Source organism: Cherax quadricarinatus, chromosome 62, assembly GCF_038502225.1.
Source record: "Cherax quadricarinatus isolate ZL_2023a chromosome 62, ASM3850222v1, whole genome shotgun sequence".
NCBI lineage: Eukaryota > Metazoa > Arthropoda > Malacostraca > Decapoda > Parastacidae > Cherax > Cherax quadricarinatus.
In genome coordinates this window covers 25,805,932-25,820,290 of record NC_091353.1, presented here as the reverse complement: position 1 = coordinate 25,820,290, position 14,359 = coordinate 25,805,932, and the positions used below count along the sequence as shown (strand labels likewise).

The window sequence follows — 14,359 nt, the reverse complement described above, 5'->3', positions numbered from 1 at the left end:
TAATGCCTCAAATGATGTAGTGGAAGTTTTAGCAGTAAAGGTCGAGAACCAAAACCTAGTCATTGTGGTAGTCTACAAGCCTCCGGATGCAACATCCCAGCAATTCCAGGAACAGCTGTTAAAAATTGACCACTGTCTGGAAAATCTTCCAGCTCCTGCACCCAACATCTTGCTCCTGGGGGATTTCAACTTAAGGCACCTAAAATGGAGGAATATAGCAAATAATATTGTTGCAGTAATAACACCAGGAGGCAGCTCTGATGAAAACTCACACTCACACGAGCTTTTAAATCTCTGCACAAAATTCAATTTAAACCAGCAAATAATAGAGCCTACTAGACTGGAGAATACACTAGACCTCATCTTCACTAACAATGATGATCTGATAAGAAATGTCACCATATCAAAAACAATATACTCAGATCACAACATAATTGAGGTTCAGACATGTATGCGTGGAGCCCCAGACCGACATAATGAGACTAGTCACGAGGGAGCATTCACCAAATTCAACTTCAATAACAAAAACATAAAGTGGGACCAAGTAAACCAAGTCCTAACCGATATAAGCTGGGAAGATATACTAAGCAACACAGACCCCAACTTATGCCTAGAACAGATTAACTCGGTGGCACTCGATGTATGCACAAGGCTTATTCCTCTAAGAAAAAGGAGGAGTAGATGTAAAATAGAAAGAGACAGGCGCTCCCTTTACAGGCGACGGAAAAGAATAACAGAGCGGCTAAAAGAGGTCAATATATCTGAAATGCGTAGGGAGACACTGGTCAGAGAAATAGCAAGCATCGAACTTAAGCTAAAAGAATCCTTTAGGAGTCAGGAATCGCGGGAAGAACTAAAAGCCATAAATGAAATCGAAAGAAACCCAAAGTATTTCTTCTCCTATGCCAAATCAAAATCGAGAACAACGTCCAGTATTGGGCCCCTACTTAAACAAGATGGGTCCTACACAGATGACAGCAAGGAAATGAGTGAGCTACTCAAGTCCCAATATGACTCAGTTTTTAGCAAGCCGCTAACCAGACTGAGAGTCGAAGATCAAAATGAATTTTTTATGAGAGAGCCACAAAATTTGATTAACACAAGCCTATCCGATGTTATCCTGACGCCAAATGACTTCGAACAGGCGATAAATGACATGCCCATGCACTCTGCCCCAGGGCCAGACTCATGGAACTCTGTGTTCATCAAGAACTGCAAGAAGCCCCTATCACGAGCCTTTTCCATCCTATGGAGAGGGAGCATGGACACGGGGGTCGTCCCACAGTTACTAAAAACAACAGACATAGCCCCACTCCACAAAGGGGGCAGTAAAGCAACAGCAAAGAACTACAGACCAATAGCACTAACATCCCATATCATAAAAATCTTTGAAAGGGTCCTAAGAAGCAAGATCACCACCCATCTAGAAACCCATCAGTTACACAACCCAGGGCAACATGGGTTTAGAACAGGTCGCTCCTGTCTGTCTCAACTATTGGATCACTACGACAAGGTCCTAAATGCACTAGAAGACAAAAAGAATGCAGATGTAATATATACAGACTTTGCAAAAGCCTTCGACAAGTGTGACCATGGCGTAATAGCGCACAAAATGCGTGCTAAAGGAATAACAGGAAAAGTCGGTCGATGGATCTATAATTTCCTCACTAACAGAACACAGAGAGTAGTCGTCAACAGAGTAAAGTCCGAGGCAGCTACGGTGAAAAGCTCTGTTCCACAAGGCACAGTACTCGCTCCCATCTTGTTCCTCATCCTCATATCCGACATAGACAAGGATGTCAGCCACAGCACCGTGTCTTCCTTTGCAGATGACACCCGAATCTGCATGACAGTGTCTTCCATTGCAGACACTGCAAGGCTCCAGGCGGACATCAACCAAATCTTTCAGTGGGCTGCAGAAAACAATATGAAGTTCAACGATGAGAAATTTCAATTACTCAGATATGGTAAACATGAGGAAATTAAATCTTCATCAGAGTACAAAACAAATTCTGGCCACAAAATAGAGCGAAACACCAACGTCAAAGACCTGGGAGTGATTATGTCGGAGGATCTCACCTTCAAGGACCATAACATTGTATCAATCGCATCTGCTAGAAAAATGACAGGATGGATAATGAGAACCTTCAAAACTAGGGAGGCCAAGCCCATGATGACACTCTTCAGGTCACTTGTTCTATCTAGGCTGGAATATTGCTGCACACTAACAGCACCTTTCAAGGCAGGTGAAATTGCCGACCTAGAAAATGTACAGAGAACTTTCACGGCGCGCATAACGGAGATAAAACACCTCAATTACTGGGAGCGCTTGAGGTTCCTAAACCTGTATTCCCTGGAACGCAGGAGGGAGAGATACATGATTATATACACCTGGAAAATCCTAGAGGGACTAGTACCGAACTTGCACACGAAAATCACTCACTACGAAAGCAAAAGACTTGGCAGACGATGCACCATCCCCCCAATGAAAAGCAGGGGTGTCACTAGCACGTTAAGAGACCATACAATAAGTGTCAGGGGCCCGAGACTGTTCAACTGCCTCCCAGCACACATAAGGGGGATTACCAACAGACCCCTGGCAGTCTTCAAGCTGGCACTGGACAAGCACCTAAAGTCAGTTCCTGATCAGCCGGGCTGTGGCTCGTACGTTGGTTTGCGTGCAGCCAGCAGCAACAGCCTGGTTGATCAGGCTCTGATCCACCAGGAGGCCTGGTCACAGACCGGGCCGCGGGGGCGTTGACCCCCGGAACTCTCTCCAGGTAAACTCCAGGTATACACACAGAGTTCCATTTTGCATTCCTTAAGAACCCTTGAAAAAACCTCATCAGGACCCGGCGACTTATTTTGCTTCAGTCTGTCTATCTGCTTCACACCATTTCACTAGTGACTGTGATGTTACATAATTTATCTTCTTCTAGCCCACTATAAAAATTAATTACTGGAATATTGTTAGTGTCTTCCTGTGTAAAAACTGAGAGAAAATAATTATTTAAAATCGAGCACATTTCATTCTCTTTGTCAGTAAGGTGCCCATAGTTATTTTTAAGGGGACCTATCTTATCTCTAACTTTTGTTCTATAGACCTGGAAAAAACTTTTTGGGTTAGTTTTAGAATCCCTAGCAACTTTAATTTCATAGTCCCTTTTAGCTTTTCTTATCCCCTTTTTAATGTCCCTCTTAATGTCAATATACTGATTCATAAGATGACCCTCACCTCTTTTGATACGCCTATAAATTCCTTTCTTATGCCCTAGTAGATATTTGAGCCTATTATTCATCCATTTTGGGTCATTTCTATTTGATCTAATTTCTTTATATGGGATAAACGTTCTTTGAGCAGCATGTATAGTGTTCAGAAAACTGTCATATTGATAGCTCTCTTCGTTACCCCAGTCAACAGATGATAAGTGTTCTCTAAGCCCATCGTAATCTGCTAAGCGAAAATCTGGGACTGTTACTGAGTTATCGCTACTATCGTACTTCCATTCAATGCTAAATGTAATTGATTTGTGGTCGCTAGCACCCAGTTCCTCTGAAATTTCTAAATTATTAACAAGGGATTCATTGTTTGCCATAACTAAGTCAAGCAGGTTATTTCCCCTTGTAGGTTCTGTCACAAACTGCTTCAAAAAACAATCCTGAACTACTTCTAAGAAGTCGTATGATTCTAAATTCCCAGTCAAGAAATTCCAATCAATATGACTAAAGTTAAAGTCTCCTAGAATTACTACATTATCGTGCCTTGTGGCCTTAACAATTTCCTCCCATAGTAGTCTCCCTTGGTCCCTATCTAAGTTTGGGGGACGGTATATCACTCCTAAAATCAGTTTTTCATGCCCCTCTGAAAATTCTATCCAAACAGACTCTGTATGTGTTACTTCAGACTTAATACCCGTTTTTATGCAACAGTTCAAGCGATCTCGGACATACAATGCCACCCCACCCCCCTTCCCGATACTTCTATCTACTTGGAACAATTTAAAACCCTGAATGTGACATTCCGCAGGCATGTCCCGACTTTTTGAATTAAACCACGTCTCAGTTAAGGCAAATACATCAATGTTACCTGCACTAGCAACTAATCTCAACTCGTCCATCTTATTCCTAGCACTACGGCAATTAGCATAATAAACATTGAAAGACTCTCCTTTCTCTTTACCCTTCCTGCTCATTTCTGTTTTTCTACTAAACCTATTACTGTCCTTATCACCCAAAGTCCCTGGCTTTTCAATATCTACCTCGTTCTGCTTATTACTAGTTCCCCTAGAACTCGTAATATTACTACACTGGGACTTCACTGTTTTCCTGCCAAAACCCATACCACTAACTATTCCTAGTTTAAAGTCCTAACTGCTCCCTCCACTGCAGTTGCCAGTGCTACCACCCCAGACCTAGATAAGTGAACCCCATCCCTGGCATACATGTCATTTCTGCCATAGAAGAGGTCCCAGTTGTCAATGAATGTTACCGCATTTTCCTTACAGTATTTGTCCAGCCAGCAATTGACACCAATTGCCCTGGACAACCATTCATTTCCAACTCCTCTCCTTGGCAAAATACCACATATGACAGGGTTCCCACCCTTACTCCTAATTATTTCTATTGCTGACCTATACCTGCTAATCAGGTCTTCACTCCTACGTCTGCCAACATCGTTGCCTCCAGCACTGAGACAGATAATAGGATTGCTCCCATTACCTCTCATGATGTCATCCAGACGGCTAACAATATCCTCCATCCCAGCCCCAGGAAAGCAAACTCTCTGTCTCCTACTCCTGTCCTTCAAGCAGAACGCCCTATCCATATACCTAACTTGGCTATCCCCAACAACAACAATATTCTTACCTTCCTTGGTGTCGTTCGTCGTGATGTTCCCAGTAGTCGACTCACATTCGTCGGGTAGCACTGAGAATGTATTAGATGTTTCCACAACAGTTTCCACGGCAGTCTCTTTCTTCTTCATCGTTTCTACCTTTCCATTCGTCTTCTTGATCGTCAACTTCGTTCCCTGCTGTCCAGCCACTGACCAGTTTCCCTTCTTGACCTGAGGACTCAAAACAGGAGGACTACTACGAATCTTCTTGTTTTCCTCGGTCAGTCGCCGAATCTCCATCTTCGCCATCCTCAATTCTTCCTTAAGCTGTTGGTAAAGTTGCTCGATGGAGGGCATCTTGCTTCAATTCGTAGAGAGCGCGCAAACAGGTCTTCACAGAGCTAAGTACACGTCAACACTGCGCAAAAGACAACTCAATCAGGAGCTACTGCGCAGCACGCACGCACGGCCCAATGCAGAGTCACTTGTTTGCACAGAACTGCTTAATGCCTCAAATGATGTAGTGGAAGTTTTAGCAGTAAAGGTCGAGAACCAAAACCTAGTCATTGTGGTAGTCTACAAGCCTCCGGATGCAACATCCCAGCAATTCCAGGAACAGCTGTTAAAAATTGACCACTGTCTGGAAAATCTTCCAGCTCCTGCACCCAACATCTTGCTCCTGGGGGATTTCAACTTAAGGCACCTAAAATGGAGGAATATAGCAAATAATATTGTTGCAGTAATAACACCAGGAGGCAGCTCTGATGAAAACTCACACTCACACGAGCTTTTAAATCTCTGCACAAAATTCAATTTAAACCAGCAAATAATAGAGCCTACTAGACTGGAGAATACACTAGACCTCATCTTCACTAACAATGATGATCTGATAAGAAATGTCACCATATCAAAAACAATATACTCAGATCACAACATAATTGAGGTTCAGACATGTATGCGTGGAGCCCCAGACCGACATAATGAGACTAGTCACGAGGGAGCATTCACCAAATTCAACTTCAATAACAAAAACATAAAGTGGGACCAAGTAAACCAAGTCCTAACCGATATAAGCTGGGAAGATATACTAAGCAACACAGACCCCAACTTATGCCTAGAACAGATTAACTTGGTGGCACTCGATGTATGCACAAGGCTTATTCCTCTAAGAAAAAGGAGGAGTAGATGTAAAATAGAAAGAGACAGGCGCTCCCTTTACAGGCGACGGAAAAGAATAACAGAGCGGCTAAAAGAGGTCAATATATCTGAAATGCGTAGGGAGACACTGGTCAGAGAAATAGCAAGCATCGAACTTAAGCTAAAGGAATCTTATAGGAGTCAGGAATCGCGGGAAGAACTAAAAGCCATAAATGAAATCGAAAGAAACCCAAAGTATTTCTTCTCCTATGCCAAATCAAAGTCGAGAACAACGTCCAGTATTGGGCCCCTACTTAAACAAGATGGGTCCTACACAGATGACAGCAAGGAAATGAGTGAGCTACTCAAGTCCCAATATGACTCAGTTTTTAGCAAGCCGCTAACCAGACTGAGAGTCGAAGATCAAAATGAATTTTTTATGAGAGAGCCACAAAATTTGGTTAACACAAGCCTATCCGATGTTATCCTGACGCCAAATGACTTCGAACAGGCGATAAATGACATGCCCATGCACTCTGCCCCAGGGCCAGACTCATGGAACTCCGTGTTCATCAAGAACTGCAAGAAGCCCCTATCACGAGCCTTTTCCATCCTATGGAGAGGGAGCATGGACACGGGGGTCGTCCCACAGTTACTAAAAACAACAGACATAGCCCCACTCCACAAAGGGGGCAGTAAAGCAACAGCAAAGAACTACAGACCGATAGCACTAACATCCCATATCATAAAAATCTTTGAAAGGGTCCTAAGAAGCAAGATCACCACCCATCTAGAAACCCATCAGTTACACAACCCAGGGCAACATGGGTTTAGAACAGGTCGCTCCTGTCTGTCTCAACTATTGGATCACTACGACAAGGTCCTAAATGCACTAGAAGACAAAAAGAATGCAGATGTAATATATACAGACTTTGCAAAAGCCTTCGACAAGTGTGACCATGGCGTAATAGCGCACAAAATGCGTGCTAAAGGAATAACAGGAAAAGTCGGTCGATGGATCTATAATTTCCTCACTAACAGAACACAGAGAGTAGTCGTCAACAGAGTAAAGTCCGAGGCAGCTACGGTGAAAAGCTCTGTTCCACAAGGCACAGTACTCGCTCCCATCTTGTTCCTCATCCTCATATCCGACATAGACAAGGATGTCAGCCACAGCACCGTGTCTTCCTTTGCAGATGACACCCGAATCTGCATGACAGTGTCTTCCATTGCAGACACTGCAAGGCTCCAGGCGGACATCAACCAAATCTTTCAGTGGGCTGCAGAAAACAATATGAAGTTCAACGATGAGAAATTTCAATTACTCAGATATGGTAAACACGAGGAAATTAAATCTTCATCAGAGTACAAAACAAATTCTGGCCACAAAATAGAGCGAAACACCAACGTCAAAGACCTGGGAGTGATCATGTCGGAGGATCTCACCTTCAAGGACCATAACATTGTATCAATCGCATCTGCTAGAAAAATGACAGGATGGATAATGAGAACCTTCAAAACTAGGGAGGCCAAGCCCATGATGACACTCTTCAGGTCACTTGTTCTATCTAGGCTGGAATATTGCTGCACACTAACAGCACCTTTCAAGGCAGGTGAAATTGCTGACCTAGAAAATGTACAGAGAACCTTCACGGCGCGCATAACGGAGATAAAACACCTCAATTACTGGGAGCGCTTGAGGTTCCTAAACCTGTATTCCCTGGAACGCAGGCGGGAGAGATACATGATTATATACACCTGGAAAATCCTAGAGGGACTAGTACCGAACTTGCACACGAAAATCACTCACTACGAAAGCAAAAGACTTGGCAGACGATGCAACATCCCCCCAATGAAAAGCAGGGGTGTCACTAGCACGTTAAGAGACCATACAATAAGTGTCAGGGGCCCGAGACTGTTCAACTGCCTCCCAGCATACATAAGGGGGATTACCAACAGACCCCTGGCAGTCTTCAAGCTGGCACTGGACAAGCACCTAAAGTCGGTTCCTGACCAGCCGGGCTGTGGCTCGTACGTTGGTTTGCGTGCAGCCAGCAGCAACAGCCTGGTTGATCAGGCTCTGATCCACCAGGAGGCCTGGTCACAGACCGGGCCGCGGGGGCGTTGACCCCCGGAACTCTCTCCAGGTATTATTATTATTATTATTATTATTGTCATTATTATTATTATTATTATTATTATTATTATTATTATTATTATTTTTATTATTATTATTATTATTATTATTATTATTATTATTTTTATTATTATTATTATTATTATTATTATTATTATTATTATTATTATTATTATTATTATTATTTAAAATTATACATGAGTTATACATGAGTTATACATGAGTTATACATGAGTTATACATGAGTTATACATGAGTTATACATGAGTTATACATGAGTTATACATGAGTTATACATGAGTTATACATGAGTTATACAGGAGTTATACATGAGTTATACATGAGTTATACATGAGTTATACATGAGTTATGCAGGAGTTATACATGAGTTATACAGGAGTTATACATGAGTTATACATGAGTTATGCAGGAGTTATACGTGAGTTATACATGAGTTATACATGAGTTATACAGGAGTTATACAGGAGTTATACATGAGTTATACATGAGTTATACATGAGTTATACAGGAGTTATACATGAGTTATGCAGGAGTTATACAGGAGTTATACATGAGTTATACATGAGTTATACAGGAGTTATACATGAGTTATACATGAGTTATACATGAGTTATGCAGGAGTTATACAGGAGTTATACATGAGTTATACATGAGTTATACATGAGTTATACATGAGTTATACAGGAGTTATACATGAGTTATACATGAGTTATACATGAGTTATGCAGGAGTTATACAGGAGTTATACATGAGTTATACATGAGTTATACATGAGTTATGCAGGAGTTATACATGAGTTATACAGGAGTTATACATGAGTTATACATGAGTTATACAGGAGTTATACATGAGTTATACATGAGTTATACATGAGTTATACATGAGTTATACATGAGTTATGCAGGAGTTATACAGGAGTTATACATGAGTTATACATGAGTTATACATGAGTTATACATGAGTTATGCAGGAGTTATACATGAGTTATACAGGAGTTATACATGAGTTATACATGAGTTATACAGGAGTTATACATGAGTTATACAGGAGTTATACATGAGTTATACATGAGTTATACAGGAGTTATACAGGAGTTATACATGACAAGCACCTAAAGTCGGTACCTGACCAGCCGGGCTTTGTCTCGTACGTTGGATTGCGTGCAGACAGCAGTAACAGCCTGGTTGATCAGGCCCTGATCCACCATGAGGCCTGGTCACAGACCGGGCCGCGGGGGCGTTGACCCCCGGAACTCTCTCCAGGTAAACTCCAGGAGTTATGTAAAGCCTGGGATATAGAAGATAATGATGTTTGATCCTGGGAAAAGTAAGGGTGGCTCTAGCTCCTGACCCGCACTCGCTTATCTGAAAGTGACAATGACATCATTTATATGGTTAATGACGTCATGAGTGATTGATAAAGCAAAGCTGTGATTGGTTCATGAATATGAGACAGTCTATGACGTCACCTATCAGGACGAACGAGACTATTTGTTTGGATGGAAGACTGTGACGTCATCAATTAGGAAGGCCATGATTGGCTCACAGGGGACTCAGGCAGCCGCCAAAAATCAGGAATATTTCGGCATGACGCCAAAACCGACGTATCGTACGAAAATATTTTCTCTGTCAGCTAAAATTCATGAGTGTGCTTGTTTTTTTGGGATAAATTACCTGGAGTTTACCTGGAGAGAGTTCCGGGGGTCAACGCCCCCGCGGCCCGGTCTGTGACCAGGCCTCCTGGTGGATCAGAGCCTGATCAACCAGGCTGTTACTGCTGGCTGCACGCAATCCAACGTACGAGCCACAGCCCGGCTGGTCAGGTACCGACTTTAGGTGCTTGTCCAGTGCCTGCTTGAAGACTGCCAGGGGTCTATTGGTAATCCCCCTTATGTATGCTGGGAGGCAGTTGAACAGTCTCGGGCCCCTGACACTTATTGTATTGTCTCTTAACGTGCTAGTGACACCCCTGCTTTTCATTGGGGGGATGTTGCATCGTCTGCCAAGTCTTTTGCTTTCGTTGTGAGTGATTTTCGTGTGCAAGTTCGGTACTAGTCCCTCTAGGATTTTCCAGGTGTATATAATCATGTATCTCTCCCGCCTGCGTTCCAGGGAATACAGGTTCAGGAACTTCAAGCGCTCCCAGTAATTGAGGTGTTTTATCTCCGTTATGCGCGCCGTGAAGGTTCTCTGTACATTTTCTAGGTCAGCAATTTCACCTGCCTTGAAAGGTGCTGTTAGTGTGCAGCAATATTCCAGCCTAGATAGAACAAGCGACCTGAAGAGTGTCATCATGGGCTTGGCATCCCTAGTTTTGAAGGTTCTCATTATCCATCCTGTCATTTTTCTAGCAGATGCGATTGATACAATGTTATGGTCCTTGAAGGTGAGATCCTCCGACATGATCACTCCCAGGTCTTTGACGTTGGTTTTTCGCTCTATTTTGTGGCCAGGAATTTGTTTTGTACTCTGATGAAGTTTTAATTTCCTCATGTTTACCATATCGGAGTAATTGAAATTTCTCATCGTTGAACTTCATATTGTTTTCTGCAGCCCACTGAAAGATTTGGTTGATGTCCGCCTGGAGCCTTGCAGTGTCTGCAATGGAAGACACTGTCATGCAGATTCGGGTGTCATCTGCAAAGGAAGACACGGTGCTGTGGCTGACATCCTTGTCTATGTCAGATATGAGGATGAGAAACAAGATGGGAGCGAGTACTGTGCCTTGTGGAACAGAGCTTTTCACCGTAGCCGCCTCAGACTTTACTCTGTTGACTACTACTCTTTGTGTTCTGTTTGTGAGGAAATTATAGATCCATCTACCAACTTTTCCTGTTATTCCTTTAGCACGCATTTTGTGCGCTATTACGCCATGGTCACACTTGTCGAAGGCTTTTGCAAAGTCTGTATATATTACATCTGCATTCTTTTTGTCTTCTAGTGCATCTAGGACCTTGTCGTAGTGATCCAGTAGTTGAGACAGACAGGAGCGACCTGCTCTAAACCCATGTTGCCCTGGGTTGTGTAATTGATGGGTATCTAGATGGGTGGCGATCTTGCTTCTTAGGACCCTTTCAAAGATTTTTATGATATGGGATGTTAGTGCTATCGGTCTGTAGTTCTTTGCTATTGCTTTACTGCCCCCTTTGTGGAGTGGGGCTATGTCTGTTGTTTTTAGTAACTGTGGGACGACCCCCGTGTCCATGCTCCCTCTCCATAGGATGGTAAAAGCTCGTGATAGGGGCTTCTTGCAGTTCTTGATGAACACGGAGTTCCATGAGTCTGGCCCTGGGGCAGAGTGCATGGGCATGTCATTTATCGCCTGTTCGAAGTCATTTGGCGTCAGGATAACATCAGATAGGCTTGTGTTAACCAAATTCTGTGGCTCTCTCATAAAAAATTCATTTTGATCTTCGACTCTCAGTCTGGTTAGCGGCTTGCTAAAAACTGAGTCATATTGGGACTTGAGTAGCTCACTCATTTCCTTGCTGTCATCTGTGTAGGACCCATCTTGTTTAAGTAGGGGCCCAATACTGGACGTTGTTCTCGACTTTGATTTGGCATAAGAAAAGAAATACTTTGGGTTTCTTTCGATATCATTTATGCCTTTAGCTTAAGTTCGATGCTTGCTATTTCTCTGACCAGTGTTTTTTCCTACGCATTTCAGATATATTGGCCTCTTTCAGCCGCTCTGTTATTCTTTTCCGTTGCCTGGGAGCTGTGGCTACCCAGGTTTTCCCATGGCCTGGATGTTTTGTATCTTTTTGTCCCCTTTAGATGGTGTGCCTGGCAATTTAAGTTATAGCACAGTCTTTCCTGTACTGAAGAGGGACACATTTCAGGGTGAAAAAGCTTACAGGAAGTGAGTTTGCATTTTCCTGTTGTCATATGGGCACGGCATTTTCTAGGGTGGTCAAAGTTGCACGTCCCATCTGTTTTTCCAGATTTCCCATGCCTGCAGATACCAAGTGCATAGTATGTGCACAGGCTTGGTTTCCGTTTGCCTTGGGTTTCTGTGACTGTATTCCCTGTTGGTGCATGTTTACCTGTCTCATTCCTATCCTCACTAGTACTAACAATGGAGCTCTCACCAGTTGTTTCTGGTAATATATCCTCACTATTGCTAGTGGAGTCCCCTTGTTTGCTATCTCCTGTGGTATTACTAGTTTGTAATATTGGTTTTATCTTGTCCTTGACTACACTTGTTTTCCCACTACAGCTCCTGTCTCCCTCGAGGTCATTTATATGCATTCCCTCATGCATACATTTACTGTCTACCTGGACAGCACCTCCATCCTCACCATTACTGTCTACCAAGACAGCACCTCCAGCTTCACCATTACTGTCTACCAGGACAGCACTTCCAGCCTAATCATTACTGTCTACCAGGACAGCACATCCAGCCTCACCACCTCCAGCTTCACTTACTGTCTACCTGGACAGCACCTCCAGCCTCACCATGGACAGCACCTCTCCACAGCACCTCCAGCTTCACCATTACTGTCTCCCAGGACAGCACCTGGCTTCACCAGCACCTCCAGCCTCACCATTACTGTCTACCTGGACAGCACCTCCAGCCTCACCATTACTGTCTACCAGGACAGCACCTCCAGCCTTACAGTTTCTGACTACATGGCCAGCACCTCCAGCGTCACATACAGTTACTGTCGGCCAGGACAGCATCCGCACCAAGGGCCACCATCCAGCCCAGACTTTTTATTTTCCCATCTGTTATAGAATGCTTCCAGGTTTTCTATGAAGGCTGCTTTGATGTTATCCTCTTTTAATACCAATGTGATTTTAGTCCACAGATTGATCTCATTTGGGCATACCCAAAAACACTTCCCTGATTTAATACTGCTTGTAGATAGTTCTTGGATATCTGCACAAGGGGTGTGACACCAATTTTTACAAAAATTGCAAGTAATCCACGTGGAAGGCCGTTTGTTCGATTTACCGCCGACTACACAGAGCTTCATAATGTGATTTTAATGGTTGATTTACTGTAATTCTACTAATAACCTCTTGAATATTCTACTAATAACCTCCTTAAAGTGAAGATCTGGCTATTTGTATTTCTATTTCTAACTGTACTTGTATATTAGGACAAGCTTACCGCTCTAAGTTACTGCTTTATAGTTATTGTTTGTATCTGATAAGGGCGCCTAAAACCCCGTCTGTTTACAGTCTGCTTTATTGTCCAACGAATCCGTTTGAAACCGGTCAAGGGTTCAGACCAGTCAAGGGTTTGGAACCAATCGGATCTGATCAGTGGGTCACTTATTTAAAACATATCTGGTCGGTGATTTGGGCTATCACATGAAGGAAGTACTGGAAATTATTTAGCCGAGTAATATGTGATTAGATTGATACAAAAGTATAACTCGCGTGTTGAAGAACCGGTGATTGCTGGCAGCTCCTACAATGATGAACGGTAGAGGCCTCAACCCTTGTTTACAGCCTGAAGGGTTATGGATCACTGTATCTAGCTTTTCTAGTTTTTTTCCGTCTCCACCACAACAAATGCTATATTATCACTATAGTTGACTGGTGAAATTATTGGAGGAAAGACGCTTTTTCTGGAGTAATATTTGCTTTTCGTTGTGTATATTGCGACCGCTGGTAACTACAGGTTATATGAATTTCACTGTATACGTCTGGTATTTCAAGAATGGAGAAAAAACTAATGAAAGTCACTCCACTCCACTAAGTACCATTATATTACTGGTTAGTTGCTACTACAACACTGTATTCTCCTATTCACTGGTATCACTAGATTATATGCGAGGTACACTAGCAGGCTACCTGGAGTTTACCTGGAGAGAGTTCCGGGGGTCAACGACCCCGCGGCCTGGTCTGTGACCAGGCCTCCTGGTGGATCAGAGCCTGATCAACCAGGCTGTTACTGCTGGCTGCACGCAAACCAACGTACGAGCCACAGCCCGGCTGATCAGGAACCGACTTTAGGTGCTTGTCCAGTGCCAGCTTGAAGACTGCCAGGGGTCTGTTGGTAATCCCCCTTATGTATGCTGGGAGGCAGTTGAACAGTCTCGGGCCCCTGACACTTATTGTATGGTCTCTTAACGTGCTAGTGACACCCCTGCTTTTCATTGGGGGGATGTTGCATCGTCTGCCAAGTCTTTTGCTTTCGTAGTGAGTGATTTTCGTGTGCAAGTTCGGTACTAGTCCCTCTAGGATTTTCCAGGTGTATATAATCATGTATCTCTCCCG

General features: G+C 43.2%; 1 protein-coding gene across 1 annotated transcript in view; it reads right to left on the bottom strand.

The window, feature by feature from the left end:
- Nucleotides 1–14,359, bottom strand: part of LOC128687235 (DNA-directed RNA polymerase II subunit RPB1-like) — a gene marked incomplete at its 3' end in the record, with an annotated part of 100,602 nt that overhangs the window by 63,941 nt on the left and 22,302 nt on the right. The window contains 1 exon segment of the mRNA XM_070098291.1: nucleotides 9,280–9,493.